Source organism: Arachis stenosperma, chromosome 3, assembly GCF_014773155.1.
Source record: "Arachis stenosperma cultivar V10309 chromosome 3, arast.V10309.gnm1.PFL2, whole genome shotgun sequence".
In the NCBI taxonomy this organism is placed as follows: domain Eukaryota; kingdom Viridiplantae; phylum Streptophyta; class Magnoliopsida; order Fabales; family Fabaceae; genus Arachis; species Arachis stenosperma.
This window is the reverse complement of record NC_080379.1, coordinates 30,575,248-30,587,755: the sequence shown is the minus strand read 5'-3', so window position 1 is coordinate 30,587,755 and position 12,508 is coordinate 30,575,248.

Here is a 12,508-nt window from a genome sequence, read left to right as displayed (position 1 = left end):
TTTGTGAATTTTTTCTAAGTGTGCTTAATGATTGAAAACATGCTTTCTAGGCTATTAAATTGCTAAATTTAATTTACTTTTCTCCCATTCGATGCCTTGATATGTTTGTTTGAGTGATTTAAAGTTTTGAAGTCAAGAATGGCTTGAAAGAAATAGAAAAAAAGCATGCAAAGTGGAGAATTCATGAAGAAATGAGGATTTGCTGAATTCATGGCGACGCGTACGCGTGTGTTTCGCATACGCGTGAGAGGGAAGTCTGCCAGGCGACGCATACACGTGACCCACGCGTACGCGTGACAAGCATTACGAGAGCCACGTCAGACTTTTCCGTTGGATCGACAGGGGCATTTGGATGGAGGGACTAATCCGTCCAAGTTTTGTGAAGGTCAGGGACTTAAAAGTATTTTTCAATGGCCAGGAACAAAAATGTCTGTCGAAAAAATGGTCAGGGACTTATTTGTCCTTTTCTCCAAAATCTTTGCAAAAAAGTAAATGTTAAGATTAATAAAATGTTTGAAATACAAAATCAGAAGCAAAGCTAAATCACATGAACATATAAACAATGTTCGAAAGAAGGTTCTTTCTCTATCATATTCAAATACACCTGTCTTTCACTAACAACAGGGTCTAGCCTGCAAGGGGATATGAAACTTTGATGTTTTTGGCTTATTTGACAAGGGTATCCAAAAATTTTGCTGCTATACTTTTCTGAAACAATAATAATATCCAAGTGAGGTATTTTAGAGACATCTGTTTTGCATAATGATATTGTACTTTTTGGTGAGGTATCTTTAGAACAGGTGGGTCTGATTAGAGGTATTTTATATTTTTTTTGTTGTAACTCTGGCAAAAAAGTGAGTTATGAGAAATCTTGTGTTTTTTTTTTCAATAATGTGTCATTTAGTAGGAAGCAAGAAATGAGTGAGGCCCTTGGTATGCGTTTGACCTCTAATTCGGGAAAGTATCTTGGTGTTCCCTTGCTCCATGGGTGAACCAAGAAGGATGATTTTCACTTTATTGAGGAGAGGATACAGAGTAGATTGAGTTTTTGGAAGGCGAAAAAGCTTTCTTTAGCTGCACGAGTAACATTAACACAATCTGCTTTAGCTACCATTCCATTATACATTATGCAAACCATGAAGCTTCCTTTGAGCATATGTGACAAAATTGACAAAATCTGTCAGAATTTTATTTGGGACGGTGATTCTAATCGGAAGAAGCCTCATCTAATTAGTTGGAACAAAATATGCCAACCCAAGCAGCAAAGGGATCTTGGCCTGAGATCGGCTAGGATCTTGAATAATGCAAATATGATGAAATTAGTATGGAGGCTAATTCATGACAAGGAAACCTTGTGGGTAAGGGTTTTGAGGAATAAATATGGTGGTGCTGATACTCTTGTTCCAAAAATAACCAAACCTCAATCATGTTCTAATGTGTGGAAGGGAATCTGTCATGTTTGGAAATGGTTTGAAGGGAACCTTATTTGGAGATTAGGTGCTAGTAATACAACTCGATTCTGGGTTGACCACTGGCTGCATGGCATTCATCGGCTTGCTGATTTTGTTCAAAATGGTATATCAGAGGATAGGCTTGACAATAGAGTTTGTGACCATGTTATGGGCTTAAATTGAGATCTTAATCGCATTTTGGAGTTACTGGGCGAGGACTGGGCTCCCATTTTTGCCGTGACAGAACCTCTTGAGGTGAGCTTTGGGGATGACCAAGTGGCTTGGTTGCACTCAGCAAATGGCTCCTTTTCCATTAAGTCGGCCTACTCCATTTATCTGGAAACCCCTGAGGACTCGGCTGCTAGTTTGTTTTTCAAGGTATGGAAGCTTAATGCCCCCAAATAATCTGAGCTTTCTATTGGCTGGTTGCAAATGATGCCTTACTCTCCAATGCTTTGCGATTTAGAAGGGGGATGACTCAAGATGAAATTTATAGTATTTGTAGAAACTCTCCTGAATCTGTGCTTCATGTCCTCCGTAATTGTAGAATTGCGTACACGATGTGAAAAAGCATAGATAATTCACTGGGTCTTGATAATTTCTTCAACAAACCTCTTCAAGCTTGGCTTTTGGAGAACTTGTCATCCCAATCCACCTACTAAGGTATTCCTTGGCCCCTACTTTTCTCTTGCATCATGAATACTCTTTGGTTTCGTCGGAATAAGTATATCTTTGAAGAGGATCGAACTATGCCAGAGGATGCTGTCTATTTGGTTGCTCTTTGGTTAGCTCGATATTACACTACTGCCCAGTCTGAGTTTATTAGAATAAGGAAAAATGTTGGTTCTTTTATGGAAAAGCATATCCATTGGTCTCCCCTAACCCCCTTTCATTAAATTAAATACAGATGGTTCAGTGTCAAAGGAGGAAAAGGTTGTGTATGGTGGCATTATATGGGATCATGAAGGACAATTCTTGGCTTGTTTTAGCGCCAATTTAGGTGTTTGTACTATTACTATGGCTGAAGTGTGGGGCATACTTCTTGGTACGGAATTAGCTATTAATTTGGATATTGCTAATCTCGCTATTGAGGTTGATTTAAGAGCTACATTTTTGTTGTGTCTGAATGATACTATCAACCTCCATGGAGCTTGCACGCTCATCGTGGCTATTAAAGACAGGTTCAGCAAGTTTTCAATTTGGGAGCTTCACCATAAATTTCGAGAAGCAAATTGGTGTGCCGATCATTTAGCATTTAAAGGACACTCTCTGGAGTTTGGTTGTCATTTCTTTTATAATTTATCTTCCTGTATTTTGTCTTATTTTCTTTCTGATGCCATGTGCATGTCCTTTTCTAGAATAGTTTCTACGTAGTGTCTTTGAGCTTTTTGTCCCATTTTTTATCAAAAAAATAATGATATCTAAGTTTATCAATTTTTGCAAATAGTCTGTATATGTCTAATCACAATTAATGTTGATAGTATGATTATTCTCATATATGCAAAAAAAAAATATAATAAAGAAAACTACAAACGTTTAGAAAACACATTCATTATTATGGAAGGAATTGGAAATCAAAATATATTGAACTTACATGAACAATAAGAATATAATACACTAGAAGCCCGATGAAGGAGTAAAGCTCAAAGATACAAAAAACAGAAATACATAAGTGCAAAACGTTCATGCACGGTAACTAAAAGCGTAAAAGTAAGAAAAGATGTTATGGATACAAGATAAACAAAAGATGTGTGTGTTCAAAAGAAACCTAGTCACAGCCTGTGGAGTTTAGGCCGACTAGTTACAATAGATACAACAGAGATTTTGAAAGTAAAATAGCAACATCTTATCTCTCAAAGTTAAGCCTCTAAGGCGATATGTATAATATATAAAAGTGAGAGAATAAGGTCCAGTTTGGGTAAATAACTTAAATAAGTTCTTTTGGAAAAAGAACTTAAAACATAAGGACTTTTATTAATAGCAGCTTATAAATAAGTTATTTTGTGTTTAGATTTTTAGTCATAAAAGTACTTATTTTAAAGTTGTAGCGTTTGGATAAATAACTAAAAAAAATATTTTTTTACAGAAGAGAATGAATATTAAAATAACGATAATAACAAATACTTTCCAATATTGAATGTTGATTTTATATAACCTAATCACTAATATTGTGTATGATATGGTAGGTGAAAATAAAAAATAAATATAAAATGTGTGTCAATGTATATTTTGTTGCTGTTTTTTATTTTATTTTTACTCCTAATAGAACTCTCTTCTCCTTTATTGAGGTCAAGAACTTGCTATAATTAACTATGAAAATAATAGCAAGCTATAAAATCACATATGAAAAAAATAAAATTAAAACTAAAATTTTATACCACAGTTAAATACAAATTTAATAATAAAAATTAGAGTGATAAAATGATAAAAAAAAATACTTAGAAGGAATATATGCAGTAGGTTGTTCAAATGCAATATTGTCTGAAAATGGTGATAGAGGATCAATACTTCTATCAGATGAATCATTACATGAAAATGGTGAGGTTTGGAACATTGCGTGAGAATGATGATGGAATTATGGTGGAAGGCCAGTGCTTCTAGCAGATCTTGCATGAAAATGGTGGTGAAGGGTCAGTATTTTTCACAGAGTGAAGAAGAAAGGTAGATTTTTTTGTTTTGAAATTAAATTTTTTTAAGTAAGTGGTAGAATGACTTATCGAGAAGTAGAAAAGTTATATATTTCTACTTCTTCAAAAAGCTACAAATTAACTTTTTGGGAAGTTAAAAGCTTTTTTCTAAAATGGTGCCAAACACGCAGATTGTGACTTTTCATAATCCAAAAGTAAAAAAAGTAGCTTTTGCTACTTCCCAAACGGGCTCTAACTATATCAAGAAGCAAGTAAGCATGTTATACACTTAGGCAATAGATGCAAGTAAGCAAAGCAAACAAACACTTAAGAATGCATATGATGAATGCCTGTCTTATTGGCCGTGATATCACTTGTCGGTTCAATTGCCAACCTAACACATCCCCTCAGGATGTCGCCTTTCTGTCACGTATATATATATTGCCCCTTAGATATAGTGCCCTAACACACTTTTACGGGATATAGTGCCCGAGTGCACTCTTGTGACTAGAAAGGATGCGAGCGGGATACTCTACTTCAGACCTCACATCTCAACTTAAGCGGGATTAACAACCGTCCATATGCCAGCATCGCAACCTCGACAAGCAGGATTAACCATTGTCCTTGCCAGGCGCATAGCGTCTTAACAAATCATAACAAATCAGAAATATTACATAGCTCAGTGATCACTTTTATTATCCAACAAGTTCATCATTCCTTTCTAAGTTCTAAACTCATTATAACCATCATCAGTTCTCAAATTCTCAATTCATTGTCAATATAGCACTCCACCAATTCACTTAACTAGTCCATCCATAGTACTTCGCAAGCTTAAGTCACCGTCTTCTAAACTTATTAACATAAAATATCTCATTAAGTTACTTAACCCATCTTCACTAATCTCAAATCCTAATCACTAGCTAGGAGTCTTTAATAGAAATTTAAAAAGTTTAGAAAGCTAGAGAAATTGGTAAACTTTAAAAAAAAAACAAGTTTTCAGCAAAACAGGGGTCTTGTGTACGCATGCCCCCTGTCCGCGTACACATGGGTTGATAAAAGCAGGGTCGCATACGCGAGGCCCTATCCGCGTATGTGAGAGTCCCAAAACAGAAGGAATTATCAACGTCGCGTGTTACAAGTAGCGTACGCATGTCAGTAAAAATGTCATTCTTATGTACGCATGCTAGTGTCGCGTACGCGAGAGTATTTGGTGTAACACCCCGATTCTCCACAGAGTTATTCTCAGAAATTTTGGTGATGAGAAATTCAATAAATATCTAAGAATCACCTCATCATAAAATACTAAAGCGGATTTAGACTTGATAAGCGAAAAGAATAGATATATTATGTGAGATAAAACCATGTCCTAAGCCAAAAACCGTATCGATAACGATGAATTTGACCGTCGAGTTAAATTCATCTATGAAATCTTTACTACTAGCTTTTCTTAACTGAATTAGCTTAGTAGAACATGATACGCTTGATCTAAAGTTGAGATACTCTTTGCGGCTAATATCTCAATTACCGGTTGTTCAAACCGATACAGTTTGAAAAAGGTAATCTTACGGTTTAGTTATTGAACCATTTTCTTTCCTCTATTTGGTAATTTGGCCAAATCTTTAAGAAAGCTACCTTCAATATAAATTCATGAAGCCGCTAGAAAGATTATCTAGAAGAAAAATAAAGAACTGAAACACTTAGCCTAATTAAAATCTAACTGAACTTAAACCGAACGGATTTTTCCTTAACCAAACCACTCTCTCTAAATTAGCCACATAACCACAATTAAACCACTCCCTCCATTCTCTTTTGCTGGCCAAACCTCAGCCACAACTTGGCCAAGAGTGATGAATCATTAGGAAGCAATTAATGAAGACACACATACCATTAAACAAGTGTCATCCTTCCTTGATTTGGTGGGAACATACCACACCCTTCACCACACTATAAATAGACATGCTCACCCTTATTTCTGAAGCTTTAACAAGAGAACAAGAAAGGGAGGATAATTTGAGATATTAAAGGCTAAAAAGGGAGAGTGATTGGAGGAGAGAACAACCGAGGAGATTGAGAGCTTGGAGCCCAACTTTCTAGCCTCCATCAAGCCTTCATCAAGCTATGAATGTGATCTTCACCTCACTATCATATTCCTAGGATTTCCTTGAGTGTGATCTTCTTTGTCATCCTCCTTTAAGGCTTCCTAAAATCCCAGCTCAAGGAGGAGCCTTGACCGAAGAGATAAAGAAAAAGTTAGAACCGATTTCTTGAGCAAGGGTAAACTCCATTGAGGTAGGGGTTAGCCTAGTATAATTATATGTTTGTGTTTATGTGAATGATGATTGTTGATGATGAAATGAGTAATTGCTGCTAGCTATGATGTTGGATTATGTATGATAATGATGAAGATGATTGATGTGCTAGCATGCAGAATTTTATGGTAATTGTATGCTCTTGAATGAACATATGATGTATGAATGATCAAGTTGACAAGAGCTGCGCTCTTGGAGCTTTAAGACTAAGTTGAGTAAGTCTATACAAGTGAAATAAAGCTAGATAATGATTAAGAGGTTATGAGAAGCTTAGGAAACCCAAATCGTTAGTTGGAACCTAAGCCAAATTCTGCCGATATATATAGTTACTGAAATTAGGCAGCGATTGCGCGAATTTCTGGGCAAAATCTAGCTACTCAAAAATCATGTAATAATTTTCTAGTAATCTTTAATAAGGTTAGATCATCCTCTGAAAATCTTAGAATTTTCTGATGGGTAGGTTGGAAGATAAAAATGTTTGAAAGTAAATAGTTTTTACTGAAAAATCTGCATTTGAATTAATCCAGTAGCAACTGCCAACTTACACATTTGATTCTGATGAGTTTTTGGGTTGAAACCAAAGAGAGTCAAAATATTAGCATGTGAAGAACAGTATGTCCAAATTTCGGGATAATCCCATTTTTATAGAATTAAATATGCAATTTACAAAATGGAAGGTTCACTGTTTTATTGATATTCAATTCTAAAACTCATTGATAATTTCAACGACTTGTTTGAGTTACTGGTATTGATCTTAAACTCTAAATTGAGTGCAACTAGTTTTGATAGAACCTTCATGATGTATATTTTGTTCCCTAAAAATTTTAAAATTTTAGAAGCTATGGATTAAAAGTTATAGGCTTTAACATTTTACTGCTCATTAAAGGCTAAACAGGATTTACAAACTTAGAATAGTAACTTCCTTGATGGATATCTCCTAAGGCAGAAAAGCTTTTAAGATGAAACTAAAACCAACTGAAATCCTATGATTTCTACTTTATTCAGTTCAAATTCAGAGCCATAGCTATCCTAGAAAATTAGTTATGCACTTTGGAAGTTAACCGGTTCACTGGTTGACCAAATAGAAACTCTTCAAAATAGAATAGGCATAACTTTTGTTCTGAAAATAAGAATGTTCTGAAACTTAAACCAAATAAAACTTGAGTTTGATACAAACACGTGGAGATAAAATTTGCATGAATTTGAGTCTGTTTGTTATATTAATTATTAAATAGAAGATTGGTCGCCAAAGAGGCATTAGGCTAAACAAGTCAGGAAAATGAATAAGAATGTATGTTGTCCAAATGAAAGTTTAAAATTAAAAGGTGATGTGGAGGTATACTTAGTAACATGGTGATATGGAGGTATACTTAGTTATATGGTGATGCGGAGCTATGCGTATTTATAAGGTGATGCGGATGCATGATGAAAAGAAAGAAAATGAGAAACCATGAATGGATAATGATTCATGAGAACTGTTTGTTTGAATGGGTCTTTGTGCCAAATTGCTAATGCGAAAGTCCCCGTTTGACTGATAGTCAAAGATTGCTAATGCGGGAATGTCCGCCTAACTGATAGCATAATGTATGTTGAATGTGCCTTATGGCAAATTGTTAATGCAAAAGTGCCCGCTTGACTGATAGTCTAAGGTTGCTAATGTATGAATGTTGGCCTAACTGATAGCCGTTTCTTACCGTGATGCCAAGATATCTTAACTGATATGAGTTCACCCATGATGATAATTGTGCCTGACTGACACAATAAAGAGACCATATTCGGGGTTCGCATTGAGTAACATCGGGTTGCGGGTAGACAACCGACACATGAGCTTATGGCCTGCACTAGGTACAGACATGCATAGTAAATTGTTTACGCATTTGATTGTGATTGTTTGCTGTTCATTCTTTTTGCTATGTGCTATCTGCTTTTTGTTAATTTTCTATTCTTTGTTTCTTGTTTGTATTTTTAAAATTATATCATTTAACTTTCTCCAAAGCTTAGAATAAGATAATAAAGTTTGGAATAATAGTCATAGAAAGTAGTGTAAGAACAACATTGATCCCAAAGAAAGATGCCAAGAAATAGTTAAGTCGGAGCCCGCGATACGAAACTAGCTGAGAGACTTAGCAAGTGAGTTATCACGACAGAGCCAGAACCCTAGATTTCACGAAAGAGATATGTTTTCACGATGTCGCCTTACTGGGAACCATATAGGTTCTCACACCTTCCTTTTTCCTTTTCCCCACAGATGAAGGATTTCGATTTGACTGCGCCACTAGAGTTATATTCAGAGAAGCACAGAGAAGCATATGTTTCTGAACCCTACAGGAGATGCTCGAGACTAGTCCTGAGATGAGGTCTACAGACTTGTGCCTCGACGGTGGAAAGAATGTAGGATAGATGGTCTTTATTCTTTAGACTTTGCTTTCCCTCACTTTTGTAGTGTTTTTTAGGGGTAGGACTTGATATAATCTTTTCATTTGTTAGTCCGGGTACCAGCTTAGAGATTTTCTATGTGAATCAGGTATTTAGAAAGTTACCAGTAGTATTGATGAGCGGATAATTTGTACGCTTTTTGGCATTGTTTTTAGTATGTTTCTAGTAGGATTTAGTTAGTTTTTAGTATATTTTTATTAGTTTTTAGTTAAAATTCACTTTTCTGGACTTTACTATGAGTTTGTGTGTTTTTCTGTGATTTCAGGTATTTTCTGGCTGAAATTGAGGGACCTGAGCAAAAATCTGATTCAGAGACTGAAAAGGACTGCAGATGCTGTTGGATTCTGACCTCCCTGCACTCAAAGTGGATTTTCTGGAGCTACAGAAGCCCAATTGGCGCGCTCTCAACGGCGTTGGAAAGTAGACATCCTGGGCTTTCCATCAATATATGATAGTCCATACTTTGCCCAAGATTTGATGGCCCAAACCGGCGTTCAAAGTCACCCTCAGAATTCCCAGCGTTAAACGCCGGAACTGGCACCAAAATGGGAGTTAAACGCCCAAACTGGCATAAAAGCTGGCGTTTAACTCCAAGAAGAGTCTCTACATGAAAATGCTTCATTGCTCAGCCCAAGCACACACCAAGTGGGCCCGGAAGTGGATTTTTATGTCATTTACTCATCTCTGTACACCCTAGGCTACTAGTTCTCTATATATAGGACCTTTTACTATTGTATTTTCATCTTGGTTCTTCTGGTTCCCTCTCTGGGGCCGAAACCAATGATCACTTTTGTTCTTATGTATTTTCAACGGTGGAGTTTCTACACACCATAGATTAAGGTGTGGAGCTCTGCTGTACCTCGAGTATTAATGCAATTACTATTGTTCTTCTATTCAATTCCGCTTGTTCTTTGTCCAAGATATCACTTGTTCTTCAACTTGATGAATGTGATGATCCGTGACACTCATCATCATTCTCACCTATGAATGTGTGACTGACAACCACCTCCGTTCTACCTTAGATTGGGTGAATATCTCTTGGATTCTTTAACCGGAATCTTCGTGGTATAGGCTAGAACTGATGGCGGCATTCAAGAGAATCCGGAAGGTCTAACCTTGTCTGTGGTATTCTGAGTAGGATTCAATGATTGAATGACTGTGACGTGCTTCAAACTCCTAGCAGGCGGGGCGTTAGTGACAGACGCAAAAGAATCACTGGATTCTATTCCGGCCTGACCGAGAACCGACAGATGGATATCCGTGCCGTGACAGGGTGCGTTGAACATTTCCACTGAGAGGATGGGAGGTAGCCACTGACAACGGTGAAACCCTTGCATAAGCTTGCCATGGAAAGGAGTAAGAAGGATTGGAAGAAGACAGCAGGAAAGCAGAGAGACGGAAGGGAAGGCATCTTCATACGCTTATCTGAAGTTCCTACCAATGAATTACATAAGTATCTCTATCTTTATCTTTATGTTTTATTCGTATATCACCCTACCCACTTGAGTCTGCCTGACTAAGATTTACAAGGTGACCATAGCTTGCTTCATACCAACAATCTCCGTGGGATCGACCCTTACTCGCGTAAGGTTTATTACTTGGACGACCCAGTGCACTTGCTGGTTAGTTGTGCGAAGTTGTAGTGATCACAATTTCGCGCACCAAGTATATATATATATATATATATATATATATATATATATATATATATATATATATATATATATAGTATGTCAAGTTTGTATAACCTAACTTGAGGTGTACATATGCAGGAAGTTTTTTTTGTTATAATCTTATTGCTATATGACTTTGCTGTTAGATTGGTATTTAATTTTATATTGTATATCTCTGACGATGTGTTTGGTTGTTGCTAACGGGTTTACTAAGAAAAACATATGATAAAAATAAGCTAACACACGCAATCCTGTTAGTACGAAAGGCTCCTATGTAGTAAATATCATCGAGTCTAGAGTCTTATAGGGCTACTGGGAAGTAACACCTGACGAAGGGTAGTGATATGGACTTGTCAAAAATCGGGTTGGTACACTTGGCAGCGGCCAATTCTTGCATCGGGTGCACTGTCCGCGTACGCATGCCTCAAAACTCTTTGAAAAGGTTCTTTCTTGCAAAATTCATATTTTTTAACCAAACTTAAAAAATGCATAACTTTTTCGTTTTAAAACATTTTTCATCCGTTCTTCGAACTTCTTAAACCTTTTGGACCCAAATTTCATTAAAATCAAGTTTTATTAAAATTGAGAGTTCAGAGCACAATTTATGGCTCGTTGAACTTAGTTAAAAATCGATTTTTACCAAAATTTACAAAACCTCTAACTTTAAAAACTCATAATGCCAAATCAATTTACTCATAGCCCAAACAACACCAAAACAACCCAAAATCCATACTAAACATTCTTCAATCATTTCTCAATCATACAACTATCTAAACCATTCAATTCTCACTCAATTCTTTCAATAACTCTTCTTCAAAATCACAAATCTCAACAATTATCAATCCAAACCTCAATCATACCACATTTACACCATTCCAATTCATTACAATCATTATTTATCAACATATTATCATAATCATGCTCCAACTCATACAAATTATTCAATTCAATCAACCATTTATTCAATTCAATCCTATCTTAAGGTCTACTAGCCTAAGTTTCACGAAACATTACATATTAACTAAAGAAAACCAAAACCATACCTTGGCCAATTTTCACACTAGTTCAAAACATCAAAAATAACCTCCAAACAAGTTCAACAAAGCTCCAGCACCAAAGTTCAAACCAACTCCAATAGTCACAAATTTTAATCTAATATCATGCAATAGACCAAAATCAATCCTAGGGTTCACAAAATCAATAATCCAAAAAGATTTAGGACTTTCTTACCTTACCCACTATAATTTGGGATAAAATTTGACAATTGTCCGATGCTAAATGCCACCTAAACAACCCATTTCACAAAATTCAGTTAATAACTAAACCCAAAATTTGAAATATGTTAGGATAGAAATAATGGACTCGGTGAAAGCTTCACGTGGCCACAAACATCACGCAATTCAGAGCACCGTAGCTCAAGATATGGCAAAATGAAGAAGATGATGAATAGTAATCTTGTTAGGGTTCTTCTTCTTCAATCTCAGCAACTCTCCCCCTCTTTGGTGTGTTATGAGCTGAATTGGTTCACTAATTGGGTATTTATACGTTGGGCTTGGGCCCAATTTGGGTCCGGTCCAACTGTTTAGCATTTTTTATTCGTTTGGTCCAACTTTGAGCCAAAACCTTTAGAATTAGCTCCCAGTTTCAATTCTAAATATTTTTCTAAGGATTTTTACAGTTTTATTTTCTCTCAGTTTGTACTGGACAAAATTAAGCCATTACTGCCAGCTAATTTACCGGTATACATTTTTAGACATTTTTCGCAAAAAATTACATTTTTCCACTCGGAAAAATCTACTAAATTCAAATCTCACCTTTAAATTTTTTAATTAATACTTCCAAATTTTTGAAACTATTTCGGGCAACTAAATTATTATTTTATTTTAATTAATTAGTGATTTTGTTTTGGGTCCTTACATTCTGCCTGGGATATAGTGCCCTAGCACACTCTTACGGGATGTAGTGTCCGAGCATATTCTTGTGACCAGAAAGGATGCAAGCGGGATATTCTA